This window comes from Arvicola amphibius, chromosome 9 (genome assembly GCF_903992535.2).
Source record: "Arvicola amphibius chromosome 9, mArvAmp1.2, whole genome shotgun sequence".
In the NCBI taxonomy this organism is placed as follows: Eukaryota; Metazoa; Chordata; class Mammalia; order Rodentia; family Cricetidae; genus Arvicola; species Arvicola amphibius.
This window is the reverse complement of record NC_052055.2, coordinates 2,926,547-2,945,447: the sequence shown is the minus strand read 5'-3', so window position 1 is coordinate 2,945,447 and position 18,901 is coordinate 2,926,547.

Here is an 18,901-nt window from a genome sequence, read left to right as displayed (position 1 = left end):
TGCCATGGAAGTAGGATCTTTTTTTTTTATGCCCTAGGTGCAGAGGAGACCCTCTGTCTAGGGCCAGGCTCAGCACGTCCAGTGTCTCTGTGTATGTGTGCCTGTGTGTCTGTATGTGTATATGTCTGTGTCTGTGTCTTTGTAAGCCTATGTGAGTGTGTCTATGTGTGTATCATCTGTGTCTGTACGTGCGTGCCTGTGCTTGTGTGTCTCTGTGTATGTCCCTCAGTGTGTATGTGTCTATGTCTTTTTGTGTCTGCATGTATGTGCATCTCTGGGTATATGTCTGTGTGTGTCTGGGTGTGTATCGTCTGTGTGTGCCTGTGTATGTCTCTCTGTATGTATGTGTCTGTGTGTGTCTCTGTGTAGATGCCTCTGTGTGTGTGTGTGTGTATTTATATACCTGTGTGTATCTGTGTATGTGTGTATATGCCTCTGAGTGTGTATGTGTATCTGTATGTATCTGTGTGTGTCTCTCTGTGTATATACCTGTGTGTGTTTGTGTGTATCTCTGTGTAGATGCCTCTCTCTGTATCTGTTTATGTGTATGTATCTGTGTGTGTATGTATCTGCGTGTGTGTGTGTGTGTGTGTGTGTGTGTGTGTGCACATGCGTGCATGTTTAGGGACTCTGAACACAGATCTCTTTGCAGACAACAGGAAGTCTCAGAACCCAGCCTTCCTTTCAGGGTGACTCAGCAGTGCTTTCTTCTCCCAGGGAAGAGGACAAGTGAGTAGCACAGAGGCTCCCGAGAGGCCCTCCCTGCCCCGTTTGCTCTCCCTCAGCTCTGCCTGTTCAATCACCTGTTTCCAGACACTGCACAACCTGTGGTTCAGCAGAACAGACTTCAGTCGCTCACTGTACAGAACACTGATTGGGCACGGGGCCCCTACCAGGAGGCTGGCAGGAACCCTGACTCTAGTTCCAAGCCAAGAGGTGCTCTTAGCCGCAGCACAGGGGCATCTGGGTTCCTCAGATCCTCTCTCTAGCCCAGAGAGCCATGGACCAGGGGATGGCTTCTCAGAGCCCGGCTTCCTGATAATGTCTACCTTAGGCAGCAAATAAAAGCCAATCCCACTTGGCCTGTCGGGACATCACAAAGCCCACGATCTCTGCACTCTGCTCCCTGCAGTCCTGTTCGGAGGGCCAGGTGACACAGAGGTTTAGAGAGCCCTGTCTGGCTCACTGGGAACTCCAGGAGCTGAGCCAACCTTACCTTCTGTTTGATGGAGGATTCTCATTGGTTAATAAAGAAACTGCCTTGGCTTTTTGATAGAGCAGGATTTAGATAGGTGGAGTAGACAGAGCAGAATGCTGAGAAGAAGGGATGTTAGTCAGACGCCATGCCTCTCCTCTCTGGGACAGACGCCATGGAGCCAGCCAGCAGGTCAGACATGCTGAATCTTTCCTGGTAAGCCACCACCTTGTGGTGCTACACACATTACTAAATATGGGTTATAGCAAGATGTGAGAATTAGCTAATAAGAGGCTGAAACTAATGGGCCAGGCAGTGTTTAAATGAATACAGTTTGTGTGTTGTTATTTTGGGTGTAAAGCTAGCCATGCGGGAGCTGGGCAGGACGAAAAGCAGGCCTGCTCGCAGCTCCTTCCACATCTGTTCCCCCTCCTCTTCCCATCTTCCCATGACAGCAAGATCCACCTCTCTATCTAGTTCCCCTCCCTCCAGCACAAACGTGGCCTGTAGATTTACTATACCAGTAGATGCTCCCGGTCCACAGCAGCACTGGGCACACTGTCTGGATGGCTGAACATTTGCCTGGAAGCCACAGAGCAAATGCCCTCTCCCTGCATGGAATAGTGATTGCGACATCATGGGCCCGGAAGCAGGACCTGGCCCGTGTGCCAGCTGTCACTCCTTGTACTGTGCCCCTTGCTTCTCTCACCCTCACTTTTCTCATCTGTAAAATGGCCACAAGGCAGCTACTCAGCCACACTGGCTGCTGAGGGGTTAATGAGATCAAACCAAGCACTTTCTTTCCATAGTGCTTGCAGGGAGGAGTGTGTGGCAGACACATCCCAGCCCAGGGTCCTTGGAAATGGTCCTTCACACAACTCCATTGTCTTTCCAAGGGAACAAACCCAAAGCCGGTGTCCTCCAGCTTCGGCTTCCTTCCCTACTCCCTCTCTTGGGTCCCTCTCTTGAAGAGCCTGCATTGTCCAGGTCTCTGAGAAAGCCAGCCTGACTGTCTCAAGCAGCAGTTCCTGAGGCTGGAACGACATGAGGTCACCTGCCAGATGTGGAAACCTGGGTCTGACAACATTGGGCTCTTGAGTGCTCTATGCTCAGGGATGTAGGACCTCAGGCAAGCCCTCCCTCTGCTCAGTTACTAATCAGAGCTATGGGACCAAAGCTGTCTCCATGATGCTGAAAACCTAGCTGTGGCAGTTACCTACTAAGGATGCCAGCAAATTCCAGTTTGTCTCTCTACGTACTAGCTCTGCAGGCTTCCACCACAGAAGCTCTGTGGCACCCGGCATTAGTGAATACCCCAAACCTCAGCCACCCTCTTTGACCAGTAGGGCCGACCTCATACATTCCCTGGCCCAGACCCTGTAGAAGGACAATCAAAAGGGAATGGTTGTCAGTGGGCCTTGGCTAACTGAGGCTGCCTCCAAGGGCACCTCCCTCTGCTACTAGAAAGTTACAGATGTGCCCGGGGTTGAGATGGGGTCTCGGTGTTAAATGTCTCATGACTCAGTGTGGTCCTATGTCCCTTGGGCATGGGAACTGTTTTCCCATGATCTCTGTAGGTCAGCAACATGCTACATAAGACATTAATTCCTCAATGCCCTGTCTATTACCAAGTAGACATGCTCTATTCAAACCAAGCCAGCAGCATACATGGGCCCCTTCCTGTCTGGAAGAAATGCCCTGAAGAGTTTTATCAGGCTCAGAGCTTAGACAGGCTTCCCGACTGTCCGACTGTCGTCACTCTTTGGACACATTGTTTGCAAGACTCCCAGTGCCCTCAGATGCAAAACCTCCCCCACAGCAGCAGGAAGACAAGTCTGGCCACTGTCAAGCCACTTTCTAAACCCCTGCACTGCAGAGCTGAAACTGTCAAGGACACCAGGCCCAGCTGGCCAGACTTCCAGGTTATCTCTGCCTCCAGGGAGAGCCTGGTGAAGTGCAGGCTGCTGAGGAGGACAGATGGTCACTTGGGGAGGCCTGGCTTCCTGCTGGAGCTGTGAAGCCTGCTGACTCCCACTGTGAAGGGTAAAAGCCACCATCTCTTAGCTGAAACCGTGGCAATACCCGCAGCAGGAAGGCCCCTGTCCATCTTCGTAGAAGTTCCTGCTGGAGAAGGGTCCCAAGGTGCTAGTCACCCAGGGAGAGAGAGGCAGCAGCTATCTCAAAGTCCTGACTGGGTTTGGGGGTGTCCCTAAGTCATTTCTATCTCCATCAAAGCAACTGGAATGCTAATACAAATGGCATTTGTTGGTATCTACTTTATCGGTGAGTTTATTTCCTTATTTAAGAACTGCTCTCTTTCTGAACGCAGCCCAGAGGGACTCCCCACCCCCACCCTGGGGGTGTCATTAGGCATCTGCTCCTGTCTCTTGCTGTGTTAGCTCCACCCCAGTATGAGAAGTACTGTGACCATAAAACTGTTCCCTGCTCTGCTCTGCCAGGAATTTATAGGAACATCCTCCCCTATAATTTATCTCTTATCAGAATCAGTGCAGCAGGGGTCAGAGCTATAAGAAACCACCAACACTTGTGAAACTTTTCAAGTGTGCCTGGTGTGGTGCTCAGTACCAGAGACCCAATGCCTCCTTATTCCCCCAGAGACTCTGGTGAGGTACTGGGTCTCCTGTCTGCTGCCTCCAGAGCCTGTTGGTGTCCCCTTGCTCCCTCAGGTGCCCTGGGTTAGTTGCTCTCACGCATTCTCTGCCTGGGGCAGGCAAAGGCCAGGGTGCGAGGACCTCCCTCTCAGCTTGGGAAGTCAAACTGGTCAAACTTCCAGCAGACAAACCCTCCTGATGTCTCACAGTCTCCCTTCCAAGTCTCTGCCTGCAGTCACACCTGGTGCCAGTTTATATTCCCTAGTACAATTGCCAGGCTGTCTTCAGGGCTGGGCATTAATGGGTCACACTGGCTACAGCTGCTGGTGGCTCAGCACTATGAGCCCAGGTCCATGGACAGCTGTCGGAGTCATCCAAGTCCGTGGACCGCCTTTGGAGTCATCCAAGTCCACGGACCGCCGCAGGAGTCACCCTTGGCGGGATCTGGTGAATGTGTAATGACGTGTCTCTTTCTGTGAATGTAATCGAGCGGAGCACGCTTTATCAGACTCCCCAGCTCTGGAGTCTGTCAGTTCTTCCTCATCCTGACATTGTTTTGTCTCTGGACTGTCTCTCTTCTCAGCCCCACATCTCTGGTTTGGAAGCCAATGCTATCTTTTATCAACTGAGCAGGGCAGGGGGAACCCTTGTCTTTGTGGTACCTAAGGGAATGTTTACTCAATGACTGTTCCTTCCCCAAGAGCATCTTGGGTTTTTTTTTTTTTGTTTTGTTTTGTTTTTTGTTTTAGCTTTAGTCTGACAACATTTTTCCGCAGATCTTAATCTGTGGGTGTGGGACCCATGAGGTCATGGTTAATGTCGTGAGTGTGTTAACCATTAGCAAACTGATCTCACATTTATTTAAGGGTGTTTGTGGCTGGAGAGGGGGCTGGAGAGTGGTCAAAAGCACTTACTACTATTTTGACCCGCATTCAGGACCCAGCACCCATGTGGGGCATCTCACCACTGCCTGTCACTCTGGTTCCAGGGGATCTGACATCCTCTTCTGCACATGTACTAAACATTCTTGCACATACACATACACACATAAATAAAAATAACAGTAATAAATCTTAAAAAAAATAACCAAACTGATAAAATACTTATTTTCTTCACCAGTCTAGGGTCTTGGAAAAGACAACTGGGTATGAGCTAATCTTAGAGGTGAGTTGGGGGATGTGGTGGTTTGAAAGAGAAAGGCCACCACAGGTCATTAGTCACCAGAGAGTGGGACAATTTGAAAGGATTAGAAGGATTAGAGGGTGTGGCCTTGCGGGAGGAAGTGTGCCATTGAGGGGTGGGCTTTGAGGTTTCAAAAGCCCATGCCAAGCCCAGTGTCTCTCTTGGCTGTTGATGGATCAAGATGTAACTCTCAGCTGCTTCTCCAGCGCCGTGTGTGGTGCCGTTCTCTCCACTGTGGTGACATGGACCAACCCTCTGAAACTGTAAGCCAGTCCTTGTAACTCTTTAATAAGAATTGCCATGGCCATGGTGTCTCTTCACAGCAATAGCACAGTGAGACAAGAAGCCTCTGCCTTTTGTTGTTATTGCTGCTTTTCTTTTCTTTTTCTGTGTGCTCTATGAGTGGACTCTGCCCTGTGCTTTCAGTGAGAGCTTTCCACCAGCTGAGCATCTCTCAGACAGGTCTTTTGGTTTTTCTTGAGACAGTCTCATGTACCAACCACCGTCTGCTCAAACTTGCTACATAGCAGGCCAGGAACTCACAGCAATCCTCCTGCCTCACCCTCCCAAATGCTAGCATCACAGATGTGCCCCTACCACACCTGGACCCAGAGATCCTTTCGTTTTGTTTTGTTCTTGTTGTTTTGAGACTGTGTCTCACTACATAGTGCTGGCTAGCTTGGAATTTGCTACATAGACCAGGCTAGCCTCCCAAAAGCTGGCAATAAAGGCACGTACCACTACACCCAGCCAGAGCTCACTTTCAATGAGGCTGCACACTCCCATACTCCAAGGCTCCCTCCTCACCATCCCTCTCAGGTGAGACCCAAGGAAAACCTCACCAAGACCTTCATCACCTTAGGAAGGGACAGCCCCTCCCCCCCCAGCCTTATTCAGGGTCACTGGTTCTGGCACCCTGAGGCTTGAACAAATTCATCCTCTAAGAACCCCAGGTTCATCTGGACTCCCATCTGGAATTCAAGGTCAGTCCTGCTTGGGCTAGGAGAGGCTGGACTCGCAAGTTCACTGACTAACTCATGGAAGAGCCCTATCCCTAGATCAAGTTCTAGGACAGACTGTCCAGGTTCACAGGTGGGTCTGCCCTGCATGGTGCTTAGGTGACCTAGGCTCCTTCAAGCTATGGCTCCATCATCCGGAATGGGAACATGAGCTGGAAGGAGGTTTGCTGCTATTTCAAAGGCTCCTGTACTGTACCGTGTAAAGCTGAGTTCTGTGGCCACCTCTCACAGCAAGGAGGGCTTAGCAGGAAGGGGAAGCCAGGGCTGGAGAGAGGTTAGTGAGAAGAGCCAGGGCTGGAGAGAGGTTAGTGAGAAGAGCTCTTTCAGGTGAATCAGGTTTAGTTCCCAGCAGCTGCGTGGTGGCTCACACCCATCTGTGACTTCAGTTCTAGGGAATCTGTGCCCTTTTCACAGATACCAGGCGTGCAAGTGGCATACAGACATACTTTCAAGCAAACACTCAACACATAAAATAAAATGAAAATTAAAAAAATTATGAAGTTAAAAAACAGTGGAACCCTAAAACCCCTACCATAGACCCCTGTCCTTTCTCTTCCTACTGTCCCATTCACACCTCCTGCCAGGACTTTATAATTAACACAACCTAGAGACAACAACCTGTGGTTGCTTTTGATATAGATCCCTTGAATAAAAGTCTCCCACCTCAGACTTCCCCTCAGGCTCCGGGTGGGCAAAGATGGCAAGAAGCCCCCACTAAGATACCCTCAGCATGCCAGACACTGTCCAGAATGGAGCAGAACTTGGTGGTTACTCTGGGCTTTCTACATTTCCAGAAAGGTGTTGATGCTGGGTCAAGTCTCGCTGTGTGCTAGTCTCGTGGACTAGTGACATTAATCCAGACATGTGGGAGACATCTTTGGTTCTTACAAATCAACTGCCTCTGGCATGTGGTCGCTAATGGCTCTTTGCTTACTCACAGGGTCCCTTGGCATCCCCTTCATCTCCTCTGCTACTGTTCCATCCCCTGGTAGACTATCATTAGGACTGACCTCACACTCCAGTTTGGTTACACATCCTTGTTCTTTCCAATTTAATTTCCACAGACTTTGGGACAATGGTTTCTTGGGAAATGATCCTAAGAAAGAGATGACAGTTTTCTGGCTGGGATATGTTGGAGCATCATAGCAAGGATTGCTAAAGAAAGGGACAGAGCTGGGAGGGGCTGGGGCTGGAGCTATGGGGACAACCATCTGAAGGCCTGTGTGGTGGAGAGCTGGGAAGTGTATAAATTATTGTGGTCGCAGTGGCCATGTGGAGGGCACATGATGCCAGGAGCTCCCAGATAGCAGTGCTGCCCCGCCGGCTGAGATGCAGTTTGGGGGTATGCTCCGTCAGCTGGGAGGCAGTCTGGGGGAACTGACAGTCATTCCCCTGAAGCTTCCTTTATCTTCTCCTTGCAATGGTGTCCCCTCAGTTCAACAAACAAAACTCTTTGTCAACCGCCTCACCCATCAGACTTCATTGTGTGAACCTAGTCACTTCTGGATTCTTCTAGCACACCCTGTAGCTCTGTCCGTCTTGGTTTCTGGGTTGATCCTGACCACTGCTGCTAAGGATCGCAGCATCCGGTCCTTGCTTTAGGCTCCAGAGCTTGTGTTACTTTGGACTCCTGAGAGCATCTCAGGCGACAGCTTTTTTTACTTTTCCATTCTCTGGGCCGTGGAGTCAAATTTTTTTTTTTTTATTGCTGGAATTAAAATACTTAAGAATAAACAGTTTAAGGAAGAAAAAGGTATGGTTTCAGCATTGCCATCTGTAGTCAGCTGCCTCCATTGCTTTTAGGACTGTAAGGGGGAAGCATCATGATGGGAACATCGTGGAGCAGAGTGGTTCACCTCACAGCAGCCAGGAAGCACGCAGATAGGGGCTGGAGACCAGATACATCCTGTGAAGGCGTAATACTGTCTCCAGGGGGTTAACCCCCAGTCTACACCATCTCCTAATAATGTGACCAGATTATGACCCTGCCATGGATTCATCTTTGATTAGGTCGGAGCTCTCAAGGTTCCCTCAGCTCTGAATGACTAGATCCACTAGTTGGGCCCACGGTATTAACATGTGTGCCTCTTAGGGGGCACATTCTTTCCAAGCAATAACAGGAACGGATTTCCTCTATCTACACCCTGGGAATGCACTTTGACCCTAAAGCCAGGGCTGCCACATACATCTGAGCCTCTGCCTGCTTTTGCAAGTCACTAGTGCAAGATTCAATGGAGTTAGAATCTTGGTCTTTTGCTGGACATATGTCAGCAAAAGGTTGCCCATCCACAAATCGAGCATCAGTATTTCCGAACCCTCTTCAGAGTCCTCCTGGATTGCCTGATAGAGGTTCAGTTGGAAGTTCTCCCTCGGCAGTCCCATTCCAAACGCTGTCCCTCTCAGAAAGCCTGCCAACTGGCAGGCAGCTCCTTCCCCCTCCCCCTGAGCTACTCAAGACAGCTACAGGGTATATAAGCTCTAGCCCCTAGACCGGCTCCTCCCTCCAGCGCCTCATCTCTGGGGGCTTGCAAGTCACCCAAGAATGTTTTGCTCTGATTAAAACTGCTCCCTTACTTTTTAATTCTGCTTGATCTGGTTGACTGTATCAATGGAGAAACCCACTATACTGGAAACAAAAATACCCATCCATAGATTCCCACCCCTCCCACTGAAGGCCTGCTTTCTGCCACTGTCCTGACACCTGACCGTTGTTATGGACTTGGGGTAGCTCAGACATTCACCATGACTGTGAACACGTTTTAACAAATAAGTGGCTTTATTAAATACTGGCCAGGTACAAAGGACACTGGCCAAGTCCATACCCGAGAATCATGCCCAGAGCATCTGAATACCATCAGTCAGAGGTTTATAAAGGCAAGGCTCACAAGTTTACGTACTTCCTGCCTTCGTGCAATCAGAAGCAAGCACACATCCTGATGGACTTCCTGTTGTGTGATCAAGCATATCCTGTGTGGTTGGGCAACCAAGCTTGTTTACAGAAGCGAAAACACAGTTATCTTACATGAACAACAGCCCCAGCATTCCAGGAACTTGTCTGTCCTCGGACAAGTGCGGCTTACGGGCTAGAGGCATTTTTGTTGTATAGATCTCTTAAGTACAGTTATTTAAACATAATATTAGCCATCGAACCCTCAGTACACAGGGCTTGTGAGTCTAGTGACATTCTGGGGTCTAAGCTTTGGCAGGTAAAGGTTTCTCACCTCCAGATTCGGTGCTATCCACCCCGAAGGCGCTCTACCTGTGCCCCTCCATGTTCCCTGTGAGAGCCTCCCGCTGCCCCTCCTGTGAGCCTCTCTCTGCCCCTCCTGAGAGCCTCCTGCTGTCCCTCCTGTGAGCCTCCTGCTACCACTCCTGTGAGCCTCCCTCTGCCCCTCCTGAGAGTCTCCTGCTGTCCCTCCTGTGAGCCTCCCTCTGTCCCTCCTGTGAGCCTCCCCCTGTCCCTGTTGTCATCCCTAGACTGGGCCTTCATGGGCCCCAGTGCCTGGACCACCTCCAGCATCCATGCTATGGTGGCCTGGATTCCTGCAGGTTCTCCCCTCCTCCTCCCTGGCTCCTAGAGTCATCATCATTCAACTTCATTCTTTGCGCCCAGAACCCCTTTACTGTCTCTTCCTTGTCCCAAGGCAAGAAAGAGAAATTGGGAGGACATGAGAGGGGAAAGGGTCTGATGAAAGTTTTTCAGCCAGAGTCGATCAAAGTCTTTCATCAGCTGAGCACAGTCAATGGATTGCTGTGAAGGCTTCGGACACAAAGTCCTGTTTCTTTCACATGTAGATATAATTAAGCATCAGCCTCCAAGCTTAAGCCCCCGGTGTCTGAGCTTGGGTGGGGCCTTACTCCTTTTCTAGATCGTGCCTGGGAATCTCAAACAGAACTGTTTACTTTGTTTACACTAAAGATAACCTACTTCCTGTTCAGCCCAGGTACCAACCCTTTACCTACCTTTTCGTCTGAAATCCTTCCAGGAGCCTCTTAGCAACTACCTTGTGATCCCAGGTACGTTTTTTTTTTTTTTCTTTCTTTTTTTTTTTTTGTACCCCTTTAAAGATAGTAACTTCAGACCTTACCAAAATCCCGTGTATGACTGAAATAAACAAACATTATAAAAAGTTGTGACGTTGATTTGGGGAGCCCACACGGTGCTCTTGTTTATCTTACCCCATTCTGACCACCTCTCTTTTAATCCTTCTGCTTCAGCCTTTATTAAAAGTACCACTGTTAAACCTTCTGCTTCATGAACTGTCCTGAAATTCTTTCCTGTATCAAAGCCATGGATCCTGATTTGACCTGACTCGAGGTCCCTAAAAGTCTGTCAGGCCATTCCTGTGACATCCCCCCCCTCCTCCACCCCAAGTGCTGTATCCCTATCTGGTGGTCCTTCTGTGTACTTCCTTGACACTGGGGTACCCGTGGCTTATGAGGTCACTTCCTCTGTGCAGGTTTATAAGCATCTGGCTAATGAAGCTCATGGCCATCTTCTGAATGGACCAGGCCAGAGTCTATCATCCTGGCCAGTGTTTAGTTGGAGCTTGCTTCAAATTTGGCTCAAGACTGTGGTAATGGTCTTATTCTCTTCCGGTGGGATTTTAAAAACCTACAGTGGATTTGAATCCTGCCCGCTCAGGACTATTGGGTTAGCGACTATCAGGCCCAGGTGAGTAGATGGTGAACAGGGTTTTGAACGGGGACACTAACACTGGCTTTCCTGCAGTGTACAGACACTAGGAGTCAAGGGACACAGACCTCAGACAGTGTCATGACATCATAGCTTTGGAGGAATACCCTGCCCTTCCCAGTGACTTAACACGGTCTCTCCATTTCACTCTTAGTCCTGTCTTTGGTGGGAACAGTGGGGACTAAGCAAGTCCTCCCTCCACTGTCCAGTGACTAGGGACGGAAAAGTAAGCAGTACTTTGCTGTGGTGTGGCTTTCTGAGATGCATAGGTTTTTACCCTGGCCATTTCTAGAGGTGAACAGTGTTCCCGGGTGTGGTCTTTGGACCACATTAGAATGACGGAGCTGCTCGCTAAATACAGATCCCGGTCTTCCCAAAGTCCTACTGAGTGAGAAGGCCTGAGGGCACAGTCTGGGAATCTGTGTCCCTATCCAAAACTGGCTCAGCTGCAGCTGGGGGCTGAGCCCAGAATGATGGCCTCTGCCTTTCTATCCCTCACAGCAAACCCTGGGCTTCTCAGGATCTCACGGCTCCTGGTCAGTTGTTACTCCGTCCTCATACCTCTCTGCCTGTGTGGGCTTTCTTAAATTTTTGTTGCATGTTAGCGTCTTTGGGAGCAGCCTCCCCCACTTCTGTTTTGTTGCCTCGCTGACAGGTGATGGACGAGGCCACATCTATGAGAAGACGGAGAATGGAAGTGGGTGTTACCCTTACTGTCTGGCCTCACTGTCCCCGAAGGTAAACTGTGGAGGATGAAGAAGTCGTGCAGTCTATTCATGACACACAGGCTCTCAGTGATGGAGGAGAGTTATCTGTCTATGTTTCTTTCATTGGTTAATTAATAAAGAAAACTGCCTTGGCCCTTTAAGAACAGAAAATTAGGTAGGTGGAGTAGACAGAACAGAATTGTGGGAACAAGGAAGTAGAGTTGGAGAGACGCTTCAGGCAGTCGCCATAGGAGTCTTCATGCTGCTGCTCTCCGAGATGGACGCAGGTTAAGATCTCTCCTGGTAAGCCACGACTCGTGGTGCTACCCAGATTACTAAATATGGGTTAAAGGAAGATGTGAGAATTAACCAATAAGAGGCTGAAACTATGGGCCAGGCAGTGTTTTAAAAGAATACAGTTTCCGTGTAATTATTTTGGGCAAAGCTAGCCGGGTGGCGGGACACAGCCCCGCCGCTTCTCACTACATCTCAGCGAGTCAAAGGCATCCTCTGTGATGCAGGAAGGCCAGTGTGAGGGGAGGAGGATTTCCTGGGAGCCCAGGGTGACGGGTGCACAAAATTGACCTTGAGAGTTGCCCTGAGGAGGGATGGCTGGGCTGGGGCAGCTTGGTGTGCAGCTGCCAGGGTTCGTTCTGGCGATAAGAGCCACACCACTGTTCGTGGTGCTCCGTGGGTGATTGACAAACACTGGGAGAGGCCTTGGTCCTCATGAGTGTCACAGGGAGAGACTTCCATATCAGAGGTCACAGTGCCACGCATGATTCACAACTCCCAGGTGATCTATTGAGGTCTACGGTGACAGAAGTGGATGCTTCCTGTAGCTGGAATATAAGTTGAACATAAAAGGAACTTACACGGCCTGTGAGGGTGTCATCACCGGGGAAAAGCAAACCTCTTTCATTAGTGTCCTAGTCAGCCCATAGCTACTTATGCAGCCTTGGCTCCAGACCAGCCTCTGCTGGAGCACAGCATTCAAAACAGACCCAGGGCCTAGGTATTTATAGCATGGATGGAGACCTAAGACCAACTCTCAGAGCAATGCAGGTGTCAAAGTTCAGGGTTAACCAAGTGACAAGATCACCAACAATGAAAATGGTCTTTATTTTATGTTAATTATTAATTATACATACTATCTTTCATAGCATTCCAAAGAAGCAGGAAGCAGTTATGGCCTCATAATCCCAGCCCTGGTAGACATCAAGGGTCACCCAGCAAGACTTGAAAAACAATCCCCAGGTCCACAAAGCCCGAGGTCACCGGGGCTTTAAGAGGGGAGCTGAGATCAGCTGGGAGGGGACTTGCTCAGTTCGAAGCCTTGGCTTCAGTTCCCAGCACTACATAGAAGTAGACACATACCAGTAACCCTAGCACTTTGGGTAGGAGCTAGAGCGTCAGAAGTTCAAAGCCATCCTTGGCTATAGGAAACAAAGCCAGTCTGTGCTACATGAAACCGTGTCTTTCCAAAAGGAAGTTGAGATGTCTATTTTTTTAAGAGTCCCATGATATTTTCATGATCTATGAGAGTAAGAAACGATGTCCTAAACATCTCGATCTGCCTGAGTTCCCCTCATCCATTCCTTTGATTATAGAAATCCGAGAGTCCCTTTCACCTTTCTTTTCATCTTCCCTGATTCTTTATTCTTCTCTGACAAGATATTACTATGTAAAGTGTCAATCAAAGATTCTATCACTCACCTGCCCTGTCTCTCTCTAGAGCCTACACATATCAACATTTTATGTTTGCTTCCTCTCACATCTTTTCATCCATTCTTCCTGTCCATCTGTCTGTCCATCCATCCATCCATCCATCCATCACCCATCCATCCATCACCCACCCATCACCCATCCATCCATCCGTCCGTCCGTCCGTCTGTCCGTCCGTCCGTCCATCCATCATCCATCCATCCATCCATCACCCATCCATCCATCACCCACCCATCACCCATCCATCCATCCATCTGTCCGTCCGTCCGTCCGTCTGTCCATCCATCCATCATCCATCCATCCATTCAAGCATCCCTTCATCTTATTTTCTTTATTGCTTTCTAAGTGAATTGCAGACTGCAGTATCCTTTACCTATAAATGTTTTAGCCTGTATATATTAAAGCTGAGTATTAGCAGATAATTATGTTTGAAAATGTTACAAGAACCGAAACCAGACATCATTGCTCTTGTTTGCTTTGAGCAGTCTTACCATGTGGCCCCACTGGTCTGAAACTTGCTGTGTAGACTGGGTTCGCTATGATTCTGTGGGGGAGAGACCTTGGCGGGTGAGAACCCACGCAGCGGCAGGCGGGTTAGAGACAGACATGCCAGGCAGACAGAGCTTACGTGGGAAGTTTGATTAAGAGAAAGAGAATGGAAAAGGCGGGGAGGGGAGGGGAGAGACCGGCCTCTGGGGATGAGAGCAGCAGAAGAGAAGACAGAGACACACTGGGGGGTGAGGAGTGAGGTGAAGGGGTGGAGAGAAGAGGTAGAAGTAGGTGGGGTTTTTGCCTTTTAAAGGAACGGGAGACAGTGCTGCTGTCCTGCATGCACCTGTGACACAGGGGTGATGCTGTCCTGCATGCACCTGTGACACAGGGGTGATGCTTGCTGCAAGGTCGCCAAGGGGCGGGGCCAGGAGTGCCAGGATGCTAACAGCAGGCTGGCCTCAAATTCACATAAATGCACTACTGCCTCTGCCTTCCAAGTGCTGGGATTAAAGGCGTTAGTGTACAGCACAGCCCTTCACTATCATTCCCATCACCCCGGAGCTCCGAGCACCATCCCCACTCCCAGAACAAATGCCACTCTGACTTCTTTTTCATCTTAGATTAGCCTCTTCCGGAACCTCACCGAAGTCAGAAAGTACAGTGTGTGCTCTTTTTCTGTAAGGCTCTTGTCACTCAGCGTTGTACTTGAGAACCCTTCCTTTTGCGGTGCTGGTTAATTTCTTTGCCGCGCTGACTTTGCCCATGAGTGTGGGCATGCTGTGGTGTGTTTACTCATTCTTGACATTTGGGCAGTTTTCCATGTTTCAGCTTTTGTAAATAAAGGTGCTATCACCAGCAACAGGCTTTGTAGGCTAGCGGGGCTTCCGTGGGTGTTTTTATTTTTACTACATGAATACTTAGGGGTGAGGTTGCTGTCGTGTCAGGAGATCTAGTTTTACAGAAACCGCCAGAAATTTCCCAAAGTGGCTGCGCGGGGAGCGTGTGAGGCTCGTGGTGGAGCGACACCCTAAGGACACATGTTATTTTTGTTGTCCTAATTTTAGTCCTTCCGGTGGATATGTCGTTCTATTCAGCATGAGTTTAATTCTCATTTCTCCAGGGACTGGTGAGTATGATGTTAAACAAGCTTACACATGGGGCTGGAGAGATGGCTCAGTGGTTAAAACACGAGCTGCTCTTCCAGAGGACCCGGGTTCAATTCCGTGGCAGCTCACAGGTGTCTGTAACTCCAGTTGCCAGGAATTAGAGGCCCTCTTGTGTGTTCTGCTGCCATTGGCACTCACACAGGTACATCGTACTCATAAGCAAATAAATAAAATAAGTCTTTACAATAGAACAACACAATCTTCCACATGCGTACTGGACCGTAGTAAATCTTACCTGTGAACGTTGATGGTCTCTGCCCATGTAGAATGGAGCTGTTGGTGCTGCGGCCTTTGAATCTTCACTTGCTAACGCATAAGGATTCTTGCAACCATATTAATGAAGAATATTAGTGAGTCATTTATTTCATCAAACTAGCGTTCTTTGGTTTTGACATCAGGATCGTGACAATCTCATAAATAAATTTAAAAACACCCTCTCTTCTATAAACAATTCACACAATTTCTTTTCTATTCTCCTATTGACAACTCACCACTGACCTTGTATTCTGCTTCAGTAATATTGATGCTTGCTTTTTAAAACCTATCCTGATAACTCTTGACTTCTAAATGGAACATTTTAGTTTATTTTTAACATAATTGTTGTAGTTATTTTTATGCATCTGTTTTTTTTTTTTTTCAGCCTGGGATTCCCTCCCCCTATTCTCTCTTCTTCCTGCTTTCTTTGAAGCTAAATGATTCTTTAAAATGATTCCTCTCAATTTACCCACCCTCTTTGTGCCAAAGACGCCGAAACTGTAAATAGAAAGCAGACATTAGGCTCCCTGGCCTCTTGCTCTCTGCCTCCTCTGGCCGCAGCACCCGTTACTTAAAACCCTCCAGTAAATGTGCCTGCCTTACGCGGTTTCTCATGGACTCATCTCCTGCATTGAGAGCCCTGGATGTTGTGTTCAACAAGGGATCCTCTTGTGAAGCTTCCCGTGCCTTTTCTTGTTTGAAGGGACACAGCAGTAAAATAGCTTTGTGGGGAAAGCCAATGTTCTCAGTTACTTACCCAGCACTGAGTTCTTGTTTTGAGCGGTGGCTTCTAGGTTTTGTTTACTAGTAAGATTGGTTATGCACCCTGCAGAGCGTCATTGTATATTCCACAAAATTCAAGTCTAATACAGCTTCATGCGTAGGCAGCAACCGTAAAGAACATACCTGGGTGACTCTTGTGCGAGTTAGAAACAACAGACATGTCCTGAGAGAAATGGGGTTGAACTTCAGAAGCAAATGTGGAAATCCAGAGATTTCTGACCATAGGTCTGTGATAGGCCCTCATAGTCTCTCTGCCATTGCAATCAGGCTGCTCCCCTCCCCAGCCCCTACTTCTCTAGCTAGGAGTCTGTGATGCTGTCTGGATGGATCTTCAGTCACCATTTGATCATATCTCAAACTGTGTCCTCAGAAGAAATCTCTCTCTCTCTCTCTATTTGAGACAGGGTCTCTCTACAGGCCTGTAGCCCTGACTGCCCTGGAACTCGCTATGTAGACCAGGCTGACCTGGAACTCACTATGTAGACCAGGCTGACCTGACCTGGAACTCACTATGTAGACCAGGCTGACCTGGAACTCGCTATGTAGACCAGGCTGACCTGGAACTCACTATGTAGACCAGACTGATCTGGAACTCACTATGTAGACCAGGCTGGCCTGGAACTCATTCTGTAGCCCTGACTGCCCTGGAACTCACTATGTAGACCAGGCTGACCTGGAACTCATTCTATAGACCAGGCTGGCCTGGAACTCACAGAGATCCTCCTGCCTCTGCCTCTGCCTCCTGAGTGCTGGGATTAAAGTCATGAGTCACTATGCTTGAGTTTCAGAAAAACAATCTTAACTGAGTGTCTTCATTCCTAGGGTCAGCACTGACGGCACACACCAGTTCTCTACAGTCTGACGCCTGTTGGTCTGATTATCTGTCACCATGACTGGGTCTACACTTTAAAGGCAGGAGGGCTTGCTGCAGCTCACAGTGCAGAGGTTCTGGTCCACTGTGGTGGGGAGGGTATGGAAGAGAACAGGTACCAGCGCCGGGTCAGGGAGCAGAGAACCCCTGCCTGCTCTAGCTGCTTTCTGCCTTTTCACTTTGCCTTTCCTATGGGCCCCAGACTTCGAGGATGGCACCACAATCATTTAGAGCAGCTCACCCCAGTCCCTAGCTAAGTCTCTCTGAAAGCGCCTTTCACATACTCAGAAATCAGTCGAGCTGACAATCAAGAGTCACCATGGCATCCTGTCTCTCCTCTCTCAGACCCCACTGTCCTCTGCCATGCTGCTCACACTGCTGAGCTCCTCCCTCTCCACCCATACAGCCCCACTGTATTGGGTTCCTGTTGTTGCCATAACACACTTTTGCAAACTTGGTGGGGATAAAAGAAAATAAACGTATTTCTGTCAGAGTGCTGAAGGCCAGAAATCTTGAGGTTGGCTCCAGTGGCCAAAAGTCAGGGTGTTGCCTGGGATGGCTCCCTCTGGAGTCTTTGAGGAGAGAACCCATTAGCTGCGTTTGCGTCTTAGCCTGGCTGTGTATGTATGAATGTGAACATGTGTGCGTGTATATGTGTTTATGTTAATGACTTTTGCGTCATTGTAACAAAAATACCTGAGAGAGGGACTGGGTGGGTGACTCAGCACCTCAGAGCTCTGACTGTTCCTCCAGAGGGGCCTGGGTTTGATGTCAAACAGCCATACCATGGCTCACAAACCATCTGTGAAGGATTTGATGACTTCTTCTGACTTCTGTGGACATCAGGCACTCATGTGGTGCACAGACAGACATGTAGGCTCAATATCCATAGCCATATAATAATAATAATAACAACAACAACAATAATAATAATATAGTAATAATAACTCTACCTGACAGAAAGTATGTAGGGGAGGGTTTATTTTGCCTCATGGTTCCGGCCCATCATGGTGAAAAATTCATGGCAGAGTTCTGGCCATGCCAGGGCTCCCCACGTCACAGTGGACCGGGGAGTAGAGAGGTCAGGGATAGGCTACAATCTTCAATGTCCCACACCTAGAAACCATCCTTATCAACTAAGCCGCATCTCCTAAAAGCTCCACAGTCTTTCCAGACACCATCAGGGGGCAGTGGCAGAGAACCAGTGTTCAGAACACAAGCTGGTGGGGCTGTTCCAACCTAAACCATGGCACCATGATTACACCGAAGCCCAGCTGGATAATTCACACCAGCAAAGCCCAATTTGCCACCTAATAGCTGCACAGGTTCAGAGCGTCAACCTGTGTCAACCACACCGCCAACCTGGCAAACCCTGTCTCTTCTGTGTTAGACTTAATTTTTCTTCTCTGCAGGGCTTCCCTAACCACCAAGACTATGCTCTGGTCCGTTCTTCTCCCCCACGGTCTCCTATGCAGAGCCTCTGTTGTTGTAGCAGGAAGTATCCAGGGATGTAATTAGTTCCCATTGTCTCCCTTCTCTCAACTCGGACCAGCAACTGAGACGGAGCTCACCTTCCTCTTCCTCCCAACTCCCCCAAAATCAGGCACATTCGTACACGTTTGCAGGGAGGAAGGGGTATCTTCTGGTCAAAAAATTCCACCACCCCCCAAAAATGTAACCTAGTGAAATAGCAACAGAGGCTAGCTATTCTAGGTGATCCAGGGGCTAGAAGAACTGAGCTGTGGCTGGGTGTGCTAGGTAATGCAGGTCACGTGACATTCCAGTGGTGCACCCCTCCCCCCCCATGGCTGGATGCTAGTGCTTTGCAAAATGATGACCAGATCATCAGGAACAGTCCCAGTGTGTCCCTGGCCGCTTCCACCGCTCACTGTCACCTTCTTGTTGCCCTGCTCAGGGACAAGAGTTTGGAGTTCACCTTTCAGGACACTGATTCACTTTTCAGGAAAAGCACAATCGTTAGGCAAATCCCATACCCCTATCCAGGAAGATATAAACAGAAGCGAACATTAACCCAGACCTGTAGCTTCACAACCCCTAGTTGCCCTTGGGTGCATTGGCAGTGACTGCTTGCCTTTAGTTCGGGTTAGCTGCTTGGTAGAAGGGAATAAAACACCCAGTAAAAAGCTTTCGGTTCGTGCCAGCCGACATGGAACGTGACTCCTGCCTGGAATGTGGGG